Here is a 23,614-nt window from a genome sequence, read left to right as displayed (position 1 = left end):
TTGTCCCTGCTGTCTCTGGTTCTGCTGGTTCTGTTCCTGCTGGTGTTTGGGCTGTGGAGCCCTACAATCCCTGGCCTCATGGCCCGCCTTACCACACCTGTTACATATCCGACCACACGGCCCGAAATGATGATAGCCACACTTGTTACACCGTGGCTTCCTCCCCACATACTGACCCTGACTTTGGCTACCCCCTTGGCCTTGATTGACAGAAGACGACTGGCTGATGCTGCGATTGTTATTGTTGTCTGGCCTTTTCTGAGTCTGACCCGCACTAGATGCTTTGTCGTAGTCGTTCCACTTCCGCTTGTTATCATTAGCGGACGCAGTGGCAGTGGGTGCAGCAGTAGTAGTGGTTGAGACACGCGGTGGTAACGAGTTACTCTCCACCTCTTGATCCACAATCTTGTGGGTCAAACGAACAATCTGTATCAAATCATTGAGATGGGCTGCAGTGACCAAACTCTTCACACGCGGAGGCAGCCCCTTGATGAATAACTCAATCCTCCGAGACATAGGCCGGGACAAGTTCGGGCACATGTCGGCCAATTCATACGATCGCTTCACATACGCTTCGACTTCAGATCCAACCATCTTCAAGTCATAATACTCGTTTTCCAACTTCTGGACCTCATCCCGAGGACAATACTCCTCCCTGATCAGTTCTTTAAAGTCATCCCAAGTTGTGGCATTCGCTGCCTCGATGCCCAACAACTGCACCTGGGCATTCCACCACGTTAGGGCACCATCCGCCAAGGTACCCGCAGCATATTTCACCCTGTCCCCAGTGGGACAGTTACATATAGCAAACACTGATTCTGCTTTCTCGAACCACCGCAGGAGTCCCACAGCCCCTTCAGTCCCGGTGAAGGTCTGTGGCTTACAGTCCATGAACATTTTAAACGTACAAGCAGGCTGATTGTTCTGGGGATGCACTTGCTGACCTAAAGGATGAAAGGAAACACATTATAGGAGTGAAAAGACGTGTACGCGGTATAAGAGTAGGGAGTATTTGGTACATTCCGTACCAGCTTGATAGGCTGCTAATGCCTCAGCCACACGGGTGTTGATTAGGTCAGTCAACTCAGCCTGAGTCATGTTGATGTTGCCACGTCCATGTCCTCGTCCACTCATGATTCTATAGTTGGAAATGAACCGGTTCAGGAAATCGAAACGAGATGGAAATCAAGTATCACGTTGATATCTACGTACTACCAAATTCACACATAATAAGGCAGAACCCTTCTCACGCTCGATAAGCCTCACTGGGGACTTGCATGCAACCCACGTCATTATTAAGTGTGCACCCATAATAATAAGGTGGTTTGCACGTTTATCTCAGTGCCTCTTAGCTTGCGCTCGAAGTTTCCCCCGTTTAAACAACACAACGGATGGTATCACAGGTTTATGATTCACATAAGTCGAAGAGTAGTGTCTCACTATCAAGTCACTATAGTGTTTAATGTATCGTTTCATATATGTTGTGAGTGTGTGACTGCTAAGCAATTAATGTATAAAGTGAGAAAGACGAACCTTGCAATCTGGAGCTGAGTGTCATGATCGATTTTTGAAGGTGTTTGGTTATAGTCTGGTTTTACAAAAACGTTTTAAAACCTAGTTCACTATAACCAGTGACTCTCATACCAAACTGTAACACCCCCAAAATACCACCTGCGGGAACTCCGCGAGGCGTGTTACGCATCAGAGTCTGAGCCACCAATCACATTGAACCAACGATAAATATTTAAATAAAACATGTCGTTAATTACCAATAGAAAATGTCAAACATAATATTAATTCCCAAGAGTTGTATAGCGGAAGCATGTTGTAAATCGTTTAACAACTGTTTCATAATAATACTCAAAACCAATGTATCAAATATAAGTTAATCCAAGAGCCTCGATCCATGACCACTCCAGCACTCCAGATAGCAAGTCCATGTCACGAATCCTAACGACCTGCAAGCATGCAGACAAGTGTGTCAGACGACGCTGGTGAGTTCAAAGTTTTGTTTACGTGTGATGTTACCAAATTTCTGTTAAGCCGATTCAACGTCATGATACGATGTTGCTTATAACATGCTAGATACCCTAGGGAGTGTACCCATATGTATCCGGGGAGTGTGCCCCTTAATAACCTGGAAGTGTCCAGGCCCCAATGCCCTAACCAAGCATTGGTAATGATGCCCAGATAATTAGTTCACGCCCGTCCTTACAGCCCGGTGTGAGGTGTCAAACCTAATATCGCTATCAACTAATTACCCCATTGCCCTACAGGCAATCCGTTAATGATTGATTCCATATTCAATAACCAAAACCCAATTTAAATGTTTACCCAAGATTCCCTTCCAAATGTTTACTAGTTGTCCCAAACCACCGGGACGCATGCTTGAGAAATGTAGTGAACTCACCTTGGTTTGCTCGGTAAGATACACAAAAGGTTCTTGAACTAAGGGTGGTCAACCACGTCCTAACAGAGTTACCATACAAGTCAGGTTTGGCTCAAGTAAAGCACGTATGGTTACACGGAGTCTAACAGATTATTAACACGCGTTGATCATGGCAAACCCGTATAACACATTAGCAGTCAAGTTGATAACATGTTAACACTTGTACAATCCCAAAGATAAAGCCCAAACAACCGGCGGCCCAACCTATTGTGCGATCAGCACAACTTGTGCGATCCACAATGGGTTGTGCGATCAGCCTTATACCCGGCCCAATAACATAAGTAGTTCAGTAAGTACACGGCCCAAATAATTAAACAAAGACTCTTTTGTGCGATCGGAGCTAGCCCAGCCCAAATAGATATACCCGGCCCAACAACAAAACGATTTAATTTATCTTGTGCGGTCCAGTTTGTCTTGTGCGACTGGATGGGTTGTGCGATTGGTCTTTGGGCTTTGAGGCCCAATAGTTAGACAAACATTATGGCTTGTGCGATCCCACAATCTTGTGCGATTTGGGGACCCCTTGTGCGACTAGACTTGTGTGGTCAGATTAAGTCTCATGTGATTTGTTTCTTGTGCGATCGACCAACTTGTGTGATTGATCTTGTGTGACTGGTCAACTAATTCCCGTAATTTAGCAAGTCGGTTACAACAATTAAATGGTTTCCAAAATTATAATAACCAATTAACACCATTAACAGTTTCTAGTCATCCATTAATCGATCAAAACAAGGTTTTATCAATTGATTCTTATGAACCCTAATCCGATCAACATGAACAACCACAATCACGATTAACACTCGGCTCCTGATCCTGATTTTCTAGCATGCACCCTAACAACAACAACAACATCTGATCATGAACATATAACGGATTAACATCTATATCGAAACCGATTCATATGGACTTTATATCATCTTACAAATGTGGCCGATTAACCTATTATCACATCATGATTCCTTGATTAACACAACCAATTTCTAATACACATAAGCAAACCGATTTCATGAACATAATAACCAACCCATTCGGATTCGAATAAACACATGTAAAGCCGATTCACATTTTTATACATATTCGATTTACAAGAACATCATTCATATACACTATATCATGGCAACATAATATCATTTAACTACAACATCAAAGAACACTAACCGGTTAAGAGAATGATCTGGAACACAAGGATCTTCAATCCAAAAGGGGTGTTCGCCGTCGGGTTTGAGAGAGAGAATGAGAGAACCAGGGTTGTGTGTTGTGTTTTGCGATTGTGAAGTGTATACCCTATACCCTAGTGTCATTCGTATAAGGGGAGTGGGCCGAATCCCCTTAATGGGTTGTCTATGATCCGAATACAAGAAGTACGGCCCAAAGTGGGCTTGTGCGGTTCAGTGTGTGTTGTGCGATCGGATCATGTTGTGCGTTTGGGCCATTATATACATACATACATTACATTACACAAAACACAACATCATAACGTTTAATAATCATAATAGTTCACATAAGCACGTATCGTTATACAAGGTAGGTTCGAATTATGAGTTGTCACAAAAGCCCTTCTCAAAGATTTTAAAATCCATGGAGGGGGTGATATATCCTTTGGAAATAATAGTAAAGGGAAAGTTCTGGGGTCTGGAACAGTGCAATCTGGTAATGTAAAATTTGAAAATGTCAATCTAATAGACAATCTGAAATTCAACCTTCTGAGTGTATCTCAAATGAGTGACAAAGGGTTGGGGTCATTCTTCACAAAAGATTGTTGTAGGATTGTTGGACCAGAAATGGTCAAAAAGACTGAAGCAATAATCAAAAATGGTCAAACTAAACTTGTTGCTCAAAGAAGTCGCAATGTTTATGTTGTTGACATGTCAAAAGAGTGTCCCAGAGCTGATGCCTGTCTGTTCTCAGCTGCCTCTAACAAAGAGACAGAACTTTGGCACAGAAGACTGGGGCACACAAATCTTAAGACAATCACAGAAATTTCAAAAAATGGTTTGGTGAGAGGCCTACCACAAAAATTGTTTTCCTGTTCTGAACATTGCATTTCCTGTTTAAAAGGAAAACAGCATAAAAGTTCTTACAAGTCCATTGAAGAGTCCAAAACTGTAACACCCCAATCCCGCTAGGGCTGACGTGTCACTCTTACAGATATCAAAACTAAAAACCAATGCATAGCATTAAATAAAAGATCCTAATTACATTTATTACACTACTGAAATAAAGAATCTTGGCTAGCAACTTCCTAATGCTCTTCACTGAAATCCCAGATCATCCCATATTACCTGTAAAACAAATAGGAAAAACACAAAAAGAAAAATACGGCTGAGCCAAAAATTACTCAGTAACGGAGAAATCAACTGTACAAGTAAAGTTACATCAGCGGAAAAAAAAAATAAATAGAATTAAGACTGAACTGAAACGATTACTGACACGAGTACTGAAAACAGATGCAGACAAAAGACTGATACAAAAACTGATTCACTAACCGATCTGAGCTTTAACGAAAACTGATACGGAAACAAAAATCAGCCATACACATAACTAATATCGAAACCAACACAAAACCGTTGTAGAGACTGATACATAGCTGACAACGATGACTAAAATATGTTATCTTGTATAAAGAACTTATTGAAAACATCGTTTAAATAATCTGGTATCCGTGTAACCAGAAAAGTTTCTAACCTATTATTCGTAGTTTGTAAAATGAAACGTTTAAACAAATCCAAGAAATAATAACTATCGAATATTTTAAACAATGTTTAATAATGCTATTATTTTTAAAACAAGATACTTGGCAAAAAGTAATTTCTTATATTGAGCGTTTAAATTTTATCAAAATAAAATAGTTATTCACACTTCATAGCAAATCAACATTAGACAAAAGAACTAATTTTCTAACTTTGAAAAAAAAAGTTATAATTTAGAAATATAATAAATGTCACAAAATGGATTTCAGATGAAATCCTTATAAAAGTTTAATAAACTGACATGGAAAGCAAATACAGAATCAAAACCAAATACGTAAGCCTAAATATTTTAAATACCGATAAAAATCTTATAATCTTTAAAAGAAAAGAATTGTCGAACTATGATCTTTAAATAAATGTTTAGATTCAAATCCATCTATATTAATTAATCAAATTTCGTAAGTTATTATTTAATTAAAAATAACTATTTGGAGAGCTTTGGAGATTTATATTTAATAATCAAAATAATTTAGATAACTTGAATTTAAAAGTAGAATAATTTAATCCTTACGAAATTTCTTAAACCAATAGGAAAAATGGACACGGAACAAAGATAGAGTCAACGACAAGTATCGACAGACACCGAATCAAATACTGAATACAGATATTGTCGGACACAAACTAAACGTATAACACGGAATCTAAATCGAAACTGAGATTGATATAGTAATCGAGACAAATCTGATACAAACCGATACAGATACTGAGTCAAAACAGACATAGCTAATACATAACAGAATTGGATACTGAATACAATCAGAAGCATAATTAACCTAATACATGATCGGAAACAAAACCGGATGCATACAAACATATCAGACATATCAGAACAGATACTTAACATATTCACGTACAGAAACATATACCAACTTACACGACAACTATATATCAACAAAATAAATCGTGTAACACAGAAGCACCCAAAGCCAGAAACAGAAACAGACTGGTACACAGCTAGCTAGTCCATGCACCTATGAGATGGTGAGTGTGGCGTTCACCCCTTATTCCATCTCCAGACAAACAAACTCAAACTCAGAGCTAAGATCGATCTATACGCCTCTAGTGGCCAAGGTGCTACACAAGCACAAGCTAGAGACGCCGTGAACTTTTATTACGCACTGTCACGATAAGTGCCATGCCGTTGACGCCCAAACGACAAGCCAGACATGCTTGGGTGACAGAGTACATATACTAAGGTCTTGTAATAATTTACAAGCAACTGAAGATAATAATGACATGAACATGCGACCATGAGTACAAGTCTGAGGTATGGCATGCTACAACTCACTAATAAACAAACATATACAAGCTGACTCATATAATGTATCACATATCGAACGATTACTAATATCAATCATGAAAAACCAAACTTGAGACAAAGACAAAGATCCACACTACAAAGTAACAGATACGATAAAGACGAATACTATGATGAGAAGACCAAAGAATCCGTACCAACGAGTAACGAAAGATAAAAGTATACTACGATGAAAAGAAAACAGAATCCGTACCTTAAACCGGCCAGGCATAGCGAAAACAAAAACGGGTTGTCCTCAATAACTATGTGAACCTATGTATTCATTATCTTGAATGAGATTCACCAAATATATATAACGATCTCCAAAGTCTTTGGTTGACTAATATTCTAGCGACGAAATGTACTACATACCATAACATATTGATGGTCACAATTTAAAATAATATTTTCTTTATGAACCTATTTAATATGTGTTCAACCTACGTTGGTTCCACACATTTAAAATTATATATGAGTTTTATAAATCATCAAACTAATCAATTAAACTAAATGTAATATTGTTTTCATTTGCCTAAAGATAACCTTTTTCCAAAAATATATATATATATATTACGTACATGTAGATTTTTTTTTTGTTTTCTTACAAAAGAGTTTCATCATATTTTCAAAATAATTAACATATTGGCAACTATTCAAAATTGCAAATAAACGTGTATATAAAATCATCTTGACACAAACAACTTTGCAACTAAATGAATTCACAATTAAAGACATATGTTAGCTTAGATCATTTTCTTCGAAAACTTTGCCCATCCCGTGTTCATCTTCTCCATTCCATACTCATCGCTAGAATAAGTTGCAAAAAGAAAATTAAGTTTCATATTTAGGCAAATACCTCAAATAATAGAATGAATAAAGAAGATGAAAGCGGTGCGGATGAACCGTAGTGGTTCCGCGTTGGCTTGGATTTGTTTCACCGAAGCAAGGAGGCGCGCCCGTGGTTGCATGGCGGTTGTGGGGTAGTTCGCGGCTGCCGGTTAGTGATGGTGCGGCGGCGGAACTAGAACCGCAATAGTGGTGACGTGTGGCGGTTCAGAGGCGAGTGGTACTTGGTCGTGAACGAGAGGGAAAAAATAAACAGCGGCTGCTGGGCATGCTTCGATCATATGATAGCGCCTTCGAGTTTGGGTTGCGGGTCGAACGGGTTAAATATATGAACGGCTGCAACTGCGTGATGGTGAGTGCTTGAAAACGGCCAGGTAGAAAATTTATAATAATTTTCATTACACAAAGATAAGTTATGAAGATGACTCAGAATTGCGGAAGTTTTGGGATTTTGAAACAGGGAAGGAAACATGCAAATTTGACAAAATTAGAATGTCCAATATAAACACTAGGTTATAGGCAGTATACACTTAAGGTCCCTATAATTTGTTTTTCTTTTTCTTTTAAACATATCCTAAGGTTATAAGGGAGGTAATTCATTTATATTTATTAGAACTACAAGTATTACTAATATTTAATGATCTATTTATTTAAATAAAAAAAAACAAACCTGTTAGTTAACACTAATTAAATAAATGTGTTCGTCAATTGTCGATGGTCATTTAATCGACTATATAATGTATTAAATTCGTTTAAACATACATATTAATTTTGTATTTAATATTTTAGGGTTTTGAAATTTTTGTATGTTACAAAAACAACCCAGTGTTTGCAAATGCTGCACATGGATTTGTTTGGCCCAGTTCAAGTCATGAGCCTTAAAAAGAAAAGATATTGTTTGGTTATTGTTGATGACTTTTCTAGGTTTACATGGACTTTCTTTTTACACTCTAAAGATGAGACTGCAGGCATTTTGCAAGACTTTGTGACACAGGTTGAAAAGCAATTTGACCTTCCAGTGAAAAGCTTTAGGAGTGACAATGGCACAGAATTTAAAAATAAGGAGTTGGATGCCTTCTGTGTAAAGAAAGGGATTGTAAGGCAGTACAGCATCCCTAGAACACCAGAGCAAAATGGGGTTGTTGAAAGAAAGAACAGAACTTTGATTGAGGCTGCCAGAACTATGCTTGCAGATTCAGGTTTCCCATTAACTTTCTGGGCAGAGGTAGTAAACACTGCTTGCTATGTCCAGAACAGAGTTTTAATAAACCCCAGGCACAAAAAGACTGCCTATGAAATTCTGTATAAAATCAAACCACTGATCTCATACTTCAAGGTGTTTGGCTGCCCATGCTTTATTTTGAACTTAAAAGATTCCATTTCAAAATTTGCAGCCAAAATTGATTGTGGGTATCATCTGGGATACTCAGTCACTGCCAAGGCCTACAAAGTGTTCAATACACGGACCAAGGCAGTGGAGGAGACTTTGAATGTAAAGTTTAATGAACTTTCTTCAATGAAAATCCCAGCAAATCCTGCTGATCTGTTTGATCTTGGAAAGTTTACTTTTGAAAATATTGCTGTCAAGACTAACAGTGTAGGTCCAACAGAGGATACAACACCAGACTATGGGTATGAAATCATCATCCCTCAAAGGTCTGCCACAAAGGGAAAAGCATCAGTTGTTCAAAACATCTGTCAAAGCTCAATCACTGCTACATCAACACTAGTTGACCAAAGTAGCCCATTCACCACTGCTTCCACATCCTCAAACACTGCTGACAAAAGTCCTCAAACAGTGGATAAAAGTCAGCAGTTTTCCACTTCATTACCTCCTATTCCACCACCTTTTGAAGCCACTGCTGGATCATCAAAGTCACCAGCAGTGGTTAGCTCAGATGATACACATTTGCAGCCTTCACCAACAAATGCCATCATACCATGCCAAGGAGATTTAATCTTCTTGAGATCTCATCCACCTGATCAAATCATTGGAAACATCAATGAAGGGGTGCTCACAAGAAGCCAAACCCAAAACATTTGTCTTTTTGCTGGTTTTCTATCACTCCATCAGCCAGTCAAGTACCAAGAGGCACTAAAAGACAACAGCTGGGTAGAAGCCATGCAAGAGGAGCTCCAACAGTTTAAAAGACAACAAGTATGGGAGCTTGTACCACTGCCAGAAGAGGTTAGTCCCATTGGCACAAAGTGGGTCTTCAAGAACAAAACAGATGAAAGGGGCATTGTTGTCAAGAACAAAGCCAAGCGTGTAGTTCAAGGCTACAGACAGGAAGAGGGGATTGATTATGATGAAACATTCGCCCCTGTTGCAAGATTGGAAGCTATTAGACTGTTCCTGGCCTTTGTTGTCAACCACAACATGAAGGTGTTTCAGATGGATATCAAAAGTGCTTTCCTCTATGGTACATTGCATGAAGAGGTGTATGTATGTCAACCTCCTGGTTTTGAGGATCCATTTTATCCTGATCATGTCTACAAGCTAAACAAAGCCTTGTATGGCCTAAAACAAGCACCAAGGGCCTGGTATGAAACTCTTTCCAACTTTCTACTCTCAAATGGTTTCAAAAGAGGTACCACTGATAAAACACTGTTTCTTAAATGGAGAGGGAAGGATTTAATGATTGTCCAAATTTATGTGGATGACATTATTTTTGGAAGCACATGTACCAACATGTGTGAAGAGTTTAGAGAACTCATGACAGCTGAGTTTGAAATGAGTGCAATGGGTGAGCTGCAATGCTTTCTTGGTCTCGAAGTACAGCAATTGAAAAATGGAACTTTCATTCATCAAAGCAAATATGCTAAAGAACTTTTAACCAAATTTGATATGAATGATTGTAAACCATGCAGCACACCCATGGCAACAAATAAGCTGGTCATGTCTGATGAAAAGGATGAGCTGATTGACCAAACACTTTATAGAAGCATGATTGGATCTTTATTGTACCTAACTGCATCTAGACCAGACATCATGTTTGCAACATGTGTCTGTGCAAGAAGTCAATCAGCTCCCAGAAAATCAAATCTCATTGCTATAAAAAGGATTCTCAGATACATAAAAGGTGCTCCCACACTTGGTATCTGGTATCCAGCTAATGGGAATATCAAGCTTTCAGGTTTTTCAGACAGTGACTTTGCTGGATGTCACACCACAAGGAAGTCCACTTCAGGAGGGTGCCAGTTTCTAGGTGATTGCTTAGTTTCTTGGCAAAGCAAAAAGCAAGCAGCAGTTTCAACATCCATTGCTGAGGCTGAATACATTGCTGCTGCAAGCTGTACAGCCCAACTCCTGTGGCTTCAAAATCAGTTACTGGATTTTGGTATCACTGCCTTAAAAACACCACTCATGTTGGACAGCCAGGCAGCAGAAAATATCATCAAAAATCCAGTTTCCCACTCTACCACCAAACACATCGACATCAGACATCACTTTGTGAGGGATTGCTATGAAAAAAGGTTTGATTTCTCTGTATCATGTCCCAACTAAAGACCAGTTGGCAGATGTGCTCACAAAAGCACTTGATATAGCCACTTTTGAAAGTCTGGTCTCTAGGATTGGGATGCTAAACATGGAATAACAAGCAACATCTTGTCTTTCTATGAATAAAAGTAACAAAATGTTTTCAGAAAATAAAAAATCCATCCTTAAAAATAGCTAAAAATGTAAATTTCATTAAAATCGTTAAAAGTCTGCCATAACCACTGATTGTTCAAAAGTCTGATCTACTTCAAAAGCCTGCCCACTGCTGAAAGACAACCTCTGTTCTCTCAATTCTTGATAACCTCTGTTGTTCAAAAGCAGTGGCTTATCCACTGATATGCTATCCACTGGTAGTGAAAATCATCCACTGCTTCCTTACCACTGCCTTCAACAGTTGCTTTCATCAAAGTACTGTCCTTCATTTTCACCAGTGGTTGTCACGTGGGCAGTACATAGCAGTCAGACCTTTTGTAACGGCTACCACGTCAGCATTCATTCTCTTTCCTATAAAATCCCCCACTCACCACCAAAACAGGGTTTTACTGTCGAATTGAATTCTTAAAAATTCTCTTCTCAAAGCAGTTTTTCCTCTCATCTCTCACAAATTCCTTCGATCATTCGTTTCAAAAATGACAAAATCGAAGCCATCTGCAAAACCCCATCAAAATCATCATCGAAAACAGCCTCTAAAAAGGCAATCTCCACTGACATTCCATACAAAAAATCTCACAATCTCCTGGGTCTTCTCACAAAACCAGGAACTACCGATGTTTTCGATTCCATTATTAACATCATGGCAAAATCAAAGTACAAAACTTTGCTCACCGCCGATGCACCAATCTATTTGGCGACCCCAAGGGAGTTTTGGAAGAATGCAACCCTTGAAAAACAAGGAGACATTGCAACCATCATTAAATCTTCATTAAAGGGTAAAGCTGTCCAAATTACACCACAATCCATCTCCGAAGTCTTTCAACTCGATGATCAGGCAGGTAAAACTTCCTTTACTAAAAACGAGTTGCACATTGACTTCATTGAAAGAGGGTATGAAGCCACAATGATGAAGAAAGTAACCTTAGAAAAAGGTTATTTTCCTCCTGCAACCAGATTCCTATTTCATACCCTCCTACTATGTGTTTCAAACAAAACCACTTCTTTTAATGAGACCCCTATAAAGATTCAAAATCTGGGATATGCAATTCTTCAAGAAGAAAATTTTAACTATTCTCGGGAAATCTTTAAAGATTTGGTTAATAATGTTGAAACCAAATCATTCTTACTATTTCCAAGGTTTTTAAGTTACTATTTTGAACAGAAATTCAGTAAGGATGATTTAGCTTTAATAAACCAAGGTGAAATTACTGCAATAAACAGCCTAACAACTGAAACTTTTTCAAGAATGTTAGCACCTTGCAAAACACAAGCAGAGATGCCTGAGTAGAATTTAGCCGCTACCACTGCTCCTCAGGTAATCGCTGCTGAGCCCACTGCTCTAGGTGATCAAAACAGCAGACCAACTGTTTTGAAACCCACACCTACAAATCCCAAAAAGCAACACAAAAAGAAAAATCCAAAACCCCCCAAACCAATCAAAACGGCAACTCTGGAGGATGAGATACCAGAGTTAATGCCCGTGACAACACAAATGTCACAAGAAACCACTGCTGCTTCTTCCTCACAGCAGTTGGTACAAATATCTCAACCCATAACCATAACTCCTCCTGATTCTTCACAAAAAGAACAGGCTGTACACAAAGGGCCACCACATTATGATGCTCTAGATACACTCGTTTCCATCATCCACAACTCAATGCCCGGAGCAAATCCGCTTTCTACACCCACCATCACATCCACAATTCCACCAAAAACACAACTACTATTGGATGCAATTGATTTGAACCAAGCATTACCCAGTCCTTCTCAATCACCTGTTAATGAGAATATGCCTCAACAAATGACTGAGTCTGCTGTATCATTCATTGCTAACCCACCAACAAAACCTGAGGAGGTTACACCCATTGAGTTACAAGTAACTCTTTGTGGTAATCCAAGTGAAGCAGCCACTACAACTGTTGAACCCACTGGTTTACAGTTGGACAGTGGTTACATCAATAAGACTTCCTTGGAGGCAATTCCTTATATAGCACCTCTGCCAACCACCAGTGGATTTATTTATCCTACTGGCAACATCAAACGGTTGTCAAGTGTTGAAGGAAGAAGACCCCAGTACCAAGAAAAATGGGCATCAGTGTTTAATGTTTGGAGTAAACTCCCTACCTTTACCACTGATAAAACCACTGCTAGTGGGAAATCAGATGATCCCATTAATTTGGGTGATGATTTAAAGTACCAGAAATTGATGGCTCGTGTTGAAAAACTTGATAACTCTGTTGTAGAGCTCAAAGCTATGCTCCAACAGTTGTTACAAGTACAACAGGTACAATCCACCACTGTTCCACCTCAAGCATCTGCTCTACAACAGGCACCTGCTACAAATGAGCTCTTGAATCTTTTTCAACCTTTTCTCCATCATCAAGCACAAATCACAGATCAGCAACATGAAAAACATGTTCAACAGCGGAGAAATGCAATGGAGTCAAGGTTCAAGGACACTCAGGCTGATCTAAAGGCCCCCAAAACTCAGATCCTGCACACCACTGGCACTGCTCCTCCACCAGTTTTCTTCATTGATCAACTCCCCGAAGATAATGCCAAAAAGGGGGAGAAAATTCAGGAGTGGAGAGAAAGGGAATAAAGGACGGTCTCTACATTGCACTAGAAAAGTCAAATATGACCAAACAGATTCCTTTGCCAGATGGGAGTAAGAAAATTGATGTGACCACAAATGCACTTGTAGAAGCACTTGCATGTGTAAAAAGGGATAGAGAGGCCAAAAAGAAAGCCAGGGTGGATTATCCGGATCAGGGTACTTCAGGGTCAAGAAATGATGAAAATCTTATTGATGAAAAGAAGAAGCCTACAAGAAGAGTAAGGCTACCCAAATCCATTCCAGTCAGACGTTCAAAGTCTGTTCAAAAACCACCACCTAAAATAGCTGTTGTAACTCCTGCTATCCGCTGTTGTTGATACTTCAGTAGTTTCAACATCTGCTCTCACTCCAACACACACCACCTCAACACACACTACATCCACTGCCTTACCACCATCACCACCAAAATCAAAATCACCTCCTGCCAAATGGCAGAAGATAGCAGTTGTTAAAACATCTGCTGTAAAGACAACAGTGGTTGGAACACCAGTTGTTTCAACAACTGTTAGTCTATCACAAACCACTGCCACTACAATCACCATTCCATCCAAAACATCATCAGTCCCTCCTCAAATAAAGAGGAGGAGGCTAATTCTTAAAGATGATGTCACTTCACCATCCCAAACTTCTTCAAAATCTTTAGCTCTTGTCAAAATACCAAAACCAGTTCCTCTTTCTTCTGTTCCAATGCACAAGCCCTTACCTCCTGCAGGTGTTCAATTTCCTCTTGAACTGGAAGCTGTTAGAGAAGAAATAAAATCTTTCTATTATGAGGATGACCCTGCCAAAAGGAGTTTGCCATCAATCAAAGGATATCCCTGGCCCAAAAATATTGAAGAATATTTGAAGATAAAGGCCAAGCAAGCAGAGGATATCTCGAAAAGAAACACACAAGGGAAATCTGACAAAGAAGTTTCAAGATACTACCAATATCTGCTCACACAAGTCAGTTCCATAGAACGTTTTGCAAAGAATGTTAGTCAACAAATTTCAGAAAGAGCAGCTGAAACTTTGAAGAAAGACTACATTGAAAGCATTATGTTTTACAAGAGATACAAAGGAGAGAGACACATGTACAAAGAGTGGACTGTTCCTGAGCTTGAACTTGAAGCAGCAAGAATTCAAGACATGATAAAAAGGAAAGTCACTCACACTCCTCCTGATTGGGCAAAGTTCAAAAAGAATGTACCTGACAAACAGATGGAACTGAAGAGAATGAAAGAAGAACTGGTTGCTGCTGAATTTGTAACAAAAGATAAATTGCTAGATGGAAAGAAGATGTGGTCAGGTCAACCTACAAAAGGTTGGAGGAATTAAGAAAGAAAGATCCAAAAGTTCCTCAAAAACCTGACTATCTTGAAGCAGCGGTTTTAAAAGGACCATCAAAGCTGCAAATCAGGAGAGCCACTGCTCCAACTGGTACTGCCTTCTACAAAAGAAGGAGACAAAGCCAGTTAGGTGTTGAAACAGTTCAAGAAATTCTTACTGGAAATGTCGTTGTAAAAGAAGGCTTGTTAAGAAAGTTTAAAGAAGAATTCGAACTGGAAAACTCTGCTAACACTGCTCAGCCAGTGATGAACAGGCCAGCCTCACCAAATACTTCTGCTAATAAACATCTCCCAAGAAACCCACCAGGCTCAAAAATACAAAAGTGGGAAACTGACAAACAGACCTGCGTATTGACCTTGCTCAGGTCTGGTGGAGAAGTGAAGAAAATATCAAGGGAACAAGCTCTTGGCCTGAGTCTTGAAGATTTACAGGATCTCCTTGATCTTCCACTTAGCAGGGATGATGAAGACACAGATGCCCTTGACTTTGAATTACAATTTAAAGGTTAGATAAGGGAGCTGTAAATGAGGCAATAAAATGTCCACAATAATGAAGAGTTTTGGCATTATCTGTTCCAGGGGGAGATTGTTGGGATTGAACCCTATCAGAGGAACAGATAATTAAAGCCAAAACTGGATCAGTGCAGTGGATCCAGAATAAGCAGATGTTTATATACAAATCTCTCCCCTTGAAAGTGATTACAACAACTGATGACCTCCTATCTGCTGATCTTGCTAACTGCTGACCCATAACTGCTGCTCAACTAAAGATCTGATGAAAGACTGAAGTCCTGCTTATTCAATCTACTGCCTTGAGTCAAGCACTGCTGATCCGGACAAGTACTACTGGGTTCACAACAGTAGAAGGTTGTAGCAGCTGCTCTAAAGTCTGTTTTGTAATAGAATGTATTAGCAGTAGTTAACACAAGCAGTGTCTGTATAGATCAGAGGTTAGAGTTTGTTAGGAGGTTATATGTCACTTTCATGGTGACGTCAGCTAAGATGCTCAGTAGTTTGCAAGTGCCTATAAATAGTTCAGTACTTTGTACTGTTCTATTAGCTCTTTGCATCATTCGTCTTCTTTGCACGAACAAACTACTGAGCTCTGGCTGAGGGGGAGTTTGCATTCATTCATCAATCATTGTAATCGTAGTTGAAATAAATTCAATCTTTCGGTTCATTGTGTAAAGATGTTTGATAAAAGTATTACTCTCGTTTGATTGTATGCAAAGTTTGTTTTCATTATAATTTCCGCTGCACACTCATCCATCTTCATCTTATTTACAAACATAAAATACAATCAAAATCAAACTCAGATCCAACAAAAGAGTTCAAGGTCTCAGTTAGCCTAACGCAGGTCATGGGGTCCCCCCACGTTTGCAAGATGTGGAGAGAGGTTCACTAGTGTTATTGTTGTTCTCCTTGAATTCTTAGACTGATATGAAACCAGCCCAGAATGTAATCGTTAGAGAGGATGAATTATTTAGAGTGAAGAAGAGAAGCAAGCATGACGCTAGTTCTCATGGGAGAAGAAGAAGAGAAGCAAGCATGAAGCTTGTTCTTGAGAGGGAGAAGGAGAATCAGATAATTGAGATAGTTTTCTGCTGATTCCAGAATGAATGGCATGCTTGTCACGGGCTGCAATTTATAGGGGAAGAGGTTTCTCAAAGAAGAAACCTTTAACTAGTGAACCTGGCTTGCAGTGAGGGGCTTACCCTTTTTAGGGGTTGAAGGGTTTGGACCTGCGGATAAAAGGGTGTGCTCTCCCACATGGTCTGATTGCGGCTGGGCAGAAGGTTTCACACGCAAAGGGAGATGTGACAAGGCTCTGACTTGTCTTTTTACTGTTCATGACCGTTAGACCATTTCCGAACCTTTTAACCTTTTAAGCTGTTGTGTCTCTAATCAGTTTATTAAGGTTTGAGCTACCCCCGTCATCATCTCTAATCAGTTTATTAAGGTTTGAGCTACCCCCGTCATCAGCCCCCCAAGTCAGAGGTATTTGGGTTGTAAGCTCAAATGTTTCTGACTTTTGTACACGATTTTTATTGCTTAAAGGCTTCAAGGCTTGAAAGGTTATCAGGCGTCTAAGTTTTTTGGATTTGAATTTTGAAATGACAGTTAATGTGATGGATGGCAGTTTTTTGCCTTTTGCGTAATAATAATTGCCTATACTTCACTTTCTTTTTTCTTTTGACCGCCTCTCCTGGGTGCTGGCAAAGATCTGTATGTGAGTTATTCTTGTCTCACTAGAGAGGAAGTTGAGGCTTTTTGTAAATAATCGGGGATCGATCTAAAGTTTAATCCGGTGGCTCCGGGTTTTAGATAAATCGATCGAACAGTGTCCCGCTGGTTCGATGCTCTTTATTGCTGTCATTTCGAGTTTTCCAACTTGTGTCATCCGTTTTTGGTCTTTGTTCTGAATATTTCAGACTATTATCGTGTGTCACTTGGTTAGTTGCGTCCTCAAGGTCTTGCTGGGACTTTACACTTTGAGGTCTTGTGATAGGGTATGACCCATCGTTGTTGTTCCGATGTTTCTTCCGGTTGACCAAGAACGACGATTGGGTCACGTTTGAGACATCCCAGGTTGATGTTTGTTTGACTTCCTCAATGGTTACTACCTTTGGTTCTTGGAAGAACCGATTTTTCTGGATTTCTGAGTCCATTGTTCCCTTCGAGCTTGTTGTGAGGCACCCTGATGCTATGTTAAACAAGCTTGAGCCATTTGAGTCTTAACTAGATAGTTGGTTGTTAAAAGCAATTAGGAAATGTCCTTCGAGGCTTCATCCCTTTCCTGAACACCTTTTAGTGTTGATGGGTGTGAGCATCTTGTGGGACAAGCCAGATCGTGACCCTGTGCTCATGAGGGATGATCAGGGTATGATGTTTCGCCTTATGCTTTATAAAGAGTGATGATACCTCTGATGTTGTGTTTGGGGATGCTGAGGCTACCCCCGCGCAAGATGTTATTGCCAAAGGTGCTGAACACAGGTTCGAGGGTTCAGGTTATGTGAATGTTCCAAATGTCGAAGGCTTTACTAGGTTCGGTGCTTCCAAAGCTTCTATTCATTGTTTAACCCGACGTATGTTGAAGGGAGCTGAACTACCATCGGCCTCTGAGCCAGTGGAACCAAGTGATGACATAGAGGCTTCGGACGACTTGGAAGTTGGGGTTGAGGGAAAATAAAATAAAATAAAACGTCAAGGAGTTGCCCTTGGTGATTGGTAAGGAGAGTAAGGCAACGAGTAAGAAGGTTGTGAGCTTGAAGGGTTTTAGGAAGGGTGGTGAAGGTTCAACCAATGTTGATCCAGAAGAGGTTTATGTGCCGGATTGGAAGGTCACAGTTGGTGACACCTTCAAGTCTTCATCCATTTGTGAGGATGTTCTTACCCATTTTGCTCCTCCTACTGTTCGAGGTTCTTGCTCGTCTATGGACGATGAACTAATGATTTCAAAAATGATGATGGGTCTTGCTGCCTTGCTTCTAGAGGGTGTATCCCGATTTTGCAAAAGGATACGAGAACATGAAGTCTTTTCGAAGAAGAGGGATGAGATGAAAGCTTCAATGGTTGCTTTGAAAGAAGCTGAGAGCTACAATGAGAAGGAGAGAGCATTGCTGTTTGAAGATTTGAGGAGTTTTCTTCCCGCACAAGACTGATATGGTTGAGTTGGAAAAACGCTTGGAGGCTGACAAGGTTTAAGTTAGGGTCGATAAGGCTGCCTTGAAGGTTCAGAAAAAGGACTTATTAGAGGAGAAAGAAGGGTTAAAGGCTTCACTTTCCCAGGCAACTGGTGATAATAAATGGGTCATTGAGCATGGATTTCAGCAAGTGGTTACCTATCTTCTTCATTCGTCGGAGTTCAACAAAGTCTTGGATGATGTGTACACGGAGCTTCTTACTCATGTGAGAAACCAAGGTTTGTTTGCTAGTTACAAAGATTTGTGAGCATGGGGAGCCTTGGGAAAAGTCTTCTCTTTTTCAACCCAAAGCCTTCAAAGTTTTCAAGGGAACAGTTTTGAAGATTGAGCATATGATTTACCCTTATGTGGGTAATGTCTCCAAGTGTTATGGTAAACCTTTGCCTGTCTTGCAAGGGCTAAAACCTCGGGGCCTTAATGAGGCTGTTAATAATGAAGTGTTGAAGTCCCTATCGAAGAAACGTCCTTGCTTCGGAGATAGCGAGGAAACATGTTCTGAATGTGGTGAGGGCTCAAAGGGTTCAAGCCTTGAAGCCTCCGAGGTACCGAGTGCAGCAGGGAGGAAAAAGAGGAAGGCTAAAAAGACCTAAGATAATGAAGGTTCGAAGAAGGATGATACAGCAAAGTCTACCATCCCTGACGTTGCAAAGTGAAGAAGAAACCTTAATTCATAGCTTTCTTAGCATGTCGAATAACGTTATGGGTTGTTTGTTTGAACATCTTTTTATTTTAAGGGAACCGTTTAGGTCCCTTGGCGGTTAAAGCCTGTAAGGCTTGTGGATAATGTTTTATGTTTGATGGCCATTATGGCTCTTTCTATCTTTAACCTATCTTGCTATGTTTATTGTGTTGTTATGTTTACTCCCTTGTGTTTTCATTGGTTTTGTATGTTGTCTTTGTTTTGGGCGGTGCATCTTATGTTATTTATACCTTAAAGGGTTCAGTGCTGCAATCACTTAGCCTTAGGATATTTTTAACAAGAAGATGCAACCTCTATCCTATATATGACATTCACTTAGAGTCTTTTTGGTTCGTAAGCCAATGTTGGGGCTTAAGGAACATTTGGTGTAGGTTGTTCAAACCCGTCTATAAGACATGATTTTTAAGATTTCTCTGAGTCTCATGGAGTTGTATTGATTTAGGAACTCACCCCTTATATAGGTCCATTCAACCCTTGAACCTATTGAGCGATGTGGACTGGGAGTTCATCCCCTTACATGGCCCTTGCCATGGAGTTTCTTGCTAGGTTCTCAACCTGATTATAGGATAGAAAGACAAATTTTGATTCATCGTTCATTCATTTCAAAGTACTTTGATTACTAGGGGAATAGAACAACTTTTGGGAACTATTTGTAATACGTTTTGGTTAAACATGGAACCTTTTAAGGTTTTTGCCAATGGCGGGGAAGCTTTTTGCCTTGCGGACTTGCCAGCTTGTATGATCCCCCTTTGTGGGCTTTAAGGATAGTGTATGGCCCTTCCTACTTCGGGCCGAGCTTTCCTTGGCTTTCTTTCTTGCAGGCCTCATTATTTCGAAGCACAAGGTCCCCAGGCTTGAAGTGTTCATGCTTCACCCGTGTATTGTAATGCAATTCAATGTTTTGCTTGTACCTTTTGTATGGCTGCTTAATCACGAGCCTATTCGAGTTGTTCCAAATTCAACATCGTCTCTTTCTTATTTGGCTCGAGGTCCATGTTAAATGTTCTTTGTGTTGTTACTCCGATTTCAGCTAGGATTACAGCCTCTGATCCAAACACTAGGCTGTAGGGTGTTTTCTTGTGGCTCGTTTTCTTGGTTGTTCGAATTTCCAATAGCACATTGGGAAGCTATTCGAGCCAGTTGTTGTCGTATCTTTCCAATCGAGATTTAATCCTTTCAACAATATTGTTGTTTGTCCTATTAACTTGGCTGTTGGATTGTGGGTGAGCTACCAAGCTGAATACTTGGGTTATTTTGAACTCCTTACACCAGGAGCTAGAAGGCTTCTCAGCAAACTACTTCCAGTTATCCGTGACTAGTACCCCTGGAGCCCAAAATGAAAGATTATGTCTTCGTAAACGAAATCAATGACCTGTTTCCCTGAGATTTTTGCCAATAGTTTTACTTTTGGCCACTTGGTGAAGTAGTTCACGACTACCAATAAGAGCTTGACTCCTCATTTGGCTAGTGGGGATGGACCAACGATGTTTATTCCCTACTTGTGAAATAGCCAAGCCGAGGAGATGTGAACGGGGTCATGTTTGAGGCTTTTGGGTACCGGAGCATGTAACTGACAAGCTTCATACCTTCGCAGTTGTTTGGAGGTATCTCGATGCATGGAAGGCCAAAAGTGTTCGAGGTTCATCAACTTTGACACTACCGATTTTGGGCCACAATGAGCTCCACGTATCCCTTCGTGAACCTCTTTGATCAGATATTGGCTTTGTTCTGGGCCAACGCATCGAAGTAGTGGTGCAAGGTATCCTTTTTTGTAAAGGACATCTCCTTGTAACACATATTGCCTTGACTTGATACGAACCCTTTTAGCCTCAGTCTGGTCATTAGGTAATTCACCATTTTGAGGAACCTTTCAATGGGAGTCATCCAATTTGGACCTTTTTTAGTGATCACATCTTGAACCTCAAGTCTTTGGATGGATGAGGTTTTTAACACCTCAATTAGTACCTTCTTGGTGAGGTGGGCAAACGTAGGAGATACAAGTTTGCTTAGTGCATTAGTTCTCTTGTTTTGAGATCTTGGAACTTTTTTGATGGAAAATGTTTGAAATGTGTTCATCAATTCCTTTAATTTCTCTCGATACTAATACATGTTGGGTTCTTTTGCTATGTAGCTGTTATTGTCTTAGCTTGAGAGAGTCTGTGAGGACTTGAAGTTTTTGAACCCCCATTTCTTTGTCTATGTAATTGTTACTTACTTGGTTTGAAACAAGCAACGAGTTTGTGAAGACTTGAAGCCTTTTGACACCCATATTTTTTGCAAGCTTGAGCCCAGCAATCAATGCTTCATACTCAGCTTCGTTGTTTGTAGTCTGAAATTCAAGACGAAGGGCATACGTGAATTCCAATTCGTTAGGATTAATTAGAAGTAGCCCTGCTCCTGACCCTTCAATGCTGGAAGCTTCGTCGGTAAAGAGATTCCTGGTATGGGGGTCGGAGGGTTCAGTGGAGGCTGTATTGTCTTCCGTTGTGACTTCTTTATGGACTTCTATGGTGAAGTCAGCTGAGACTTGGGCTTTGACAGCTTTTCTCGGGACATAGGTGATTTTTTATGCACATTCTTAATAGGTTAGTCAGTGACCACTTGTATTGGGTGTGACTGAAAGTACCTTTGAAGCCTTCTAGCCGTTTGGACTAGGGCTAGAGCAAGTTTTTCCGAAGAAGAATATTTGATTTCTACTAATTTTGAAGTTTTGAAAATGTAAACGGGTATCTGAACTTTTGTTTCGTTCAATGATCAGAGCCGTACTTATGGTCTTTTCAGCAATCGAAAGGTAGGTAGAGGTCGTTCCTCATGTTTCCGGAGCCAAAATGGTTGGGAGTGAAGCCAAGTGTTGCTTCATTTGGTTGAAGGCTTCCTTTTGAGGTAAAACTCTTCAAAGCTGTAAGCTTTCCATCGAAAGTCTTTCTTGTTAGTACATCCCTTGAGGGTTTGCTTTTATGCTTTGTTTCCCCGCGATGTGCCCTACAAACTTGCCTTCTTCAAAACCAAATGAGCACTTGACTGGATTGAGCTTTATGTTGATCTTTCTCGGGTTTTGAAAAGTTTCTTATATGTCATCGAGCATTTGGTATTCCGTTTTGCTCTTGATCACCAAATCTTCAACATAAGCTTTAATGTTCTTGTCGATTTGTCTGGCAAACGCTTTGTCAACCAGACGTTGATGAGTGGCACCTACATTTCTTAAACCAAAAGGCATTTTTTGATAGCAAGATATACCTTTATCAGTGTGAAATGTGGTTTTTTTTTCTTCATCTTATTTTTTTTATTATTAGGATCTGATGGTAACCCTTTTAGGCGTCAAGAAAACACTTGAAGAAGCCTGTGAACGAGTTATTCTTGAGGTCTATCTCGGGCAGTGGGTAGCAATCCTTTGGGCATGCCTTGTTCAAGTCTTTAAGATCGATACACATTCTCCAAGACTTGTCGGGTTTTCGAACCATTACCGGATTGGCCACCCATGATTGATACTTGACCTCTCGAAGGATTCCGGCTAGAACAAGTTTTTCCATCTCTGGGCACTCTGCAAGGCTTCTTTCAGGGGCTTGACTCCGTTTTTTTTTGTATAATGGGCTTAACATCAGGTGGGATCCATAACTCATGTTCAACAATAGTGCAAGAGCGGCTTTTCAAGTATGAGAGGGTTTCATTGGAAGGGTTAGTGTTTACCCTTATCCCTTGTTGAGGATATTTTATGTCCAACCCTGGTGCAAACCCTTGTTCGTCGTCTTCGTCCTTTCTTGAGCTTTCCCCTTCAACCACAAAAGCTTCTTGGGTAGGTTAAAGAGTTGATATCCTTTTTTTAGTGGGAAACTTCACAGTGCCTTGACCAACTGAAACTGCCATTCCGAACACATTTTGCCATCGCCTTCCTATGATAATATCATAGTTGAAAGGGATATTGATCGCCGCAAAAGTGAGTTGTTCGGTTTGTCCCTTTGTTCTCTCGTTGAACAAACATTAAGGGTTATTTGGCCTAAAGGCTTGATAGGTACATCTGTGATACCTTCGAGGGAGGATTCAGACTGTTGAAGCTTTGAACGTTCATTGTTGCTGAGAGGGTTAAAGCATTCCTCAAACATGATTTTGGTGGTTGCACTGGTGTCAATGTAAGCCTTTTGTGTCTTGATGGTTCCTATGTTGGATTCCATCAGAGGGTTTGAAAGCAACTCTACTTCCGGTGGTGGGAAGCAAACATATTGACATTCCCATGCCTTGGAATGATGGCATTTGTGGGAAGCTTTGTTTTC

Source organism: Helianthus annuus, chromosome 13, assembly GCF_002127325.2.
Source record: "Helianthus annuus cultivar XRQ/B chromosome 13, HanXRQr2.0-SUNRISE, whole genome shotgun sequence".
NCBI classification, from domain to species: Eukaryota; Viridiplantae; Streptophyta; class Magnoliopsida; order Asterales; family Asteraceae; genus Helianthus; species Helianthus annuus.
Note: the sequence above shows the minus strand (reverse complement) of the source record.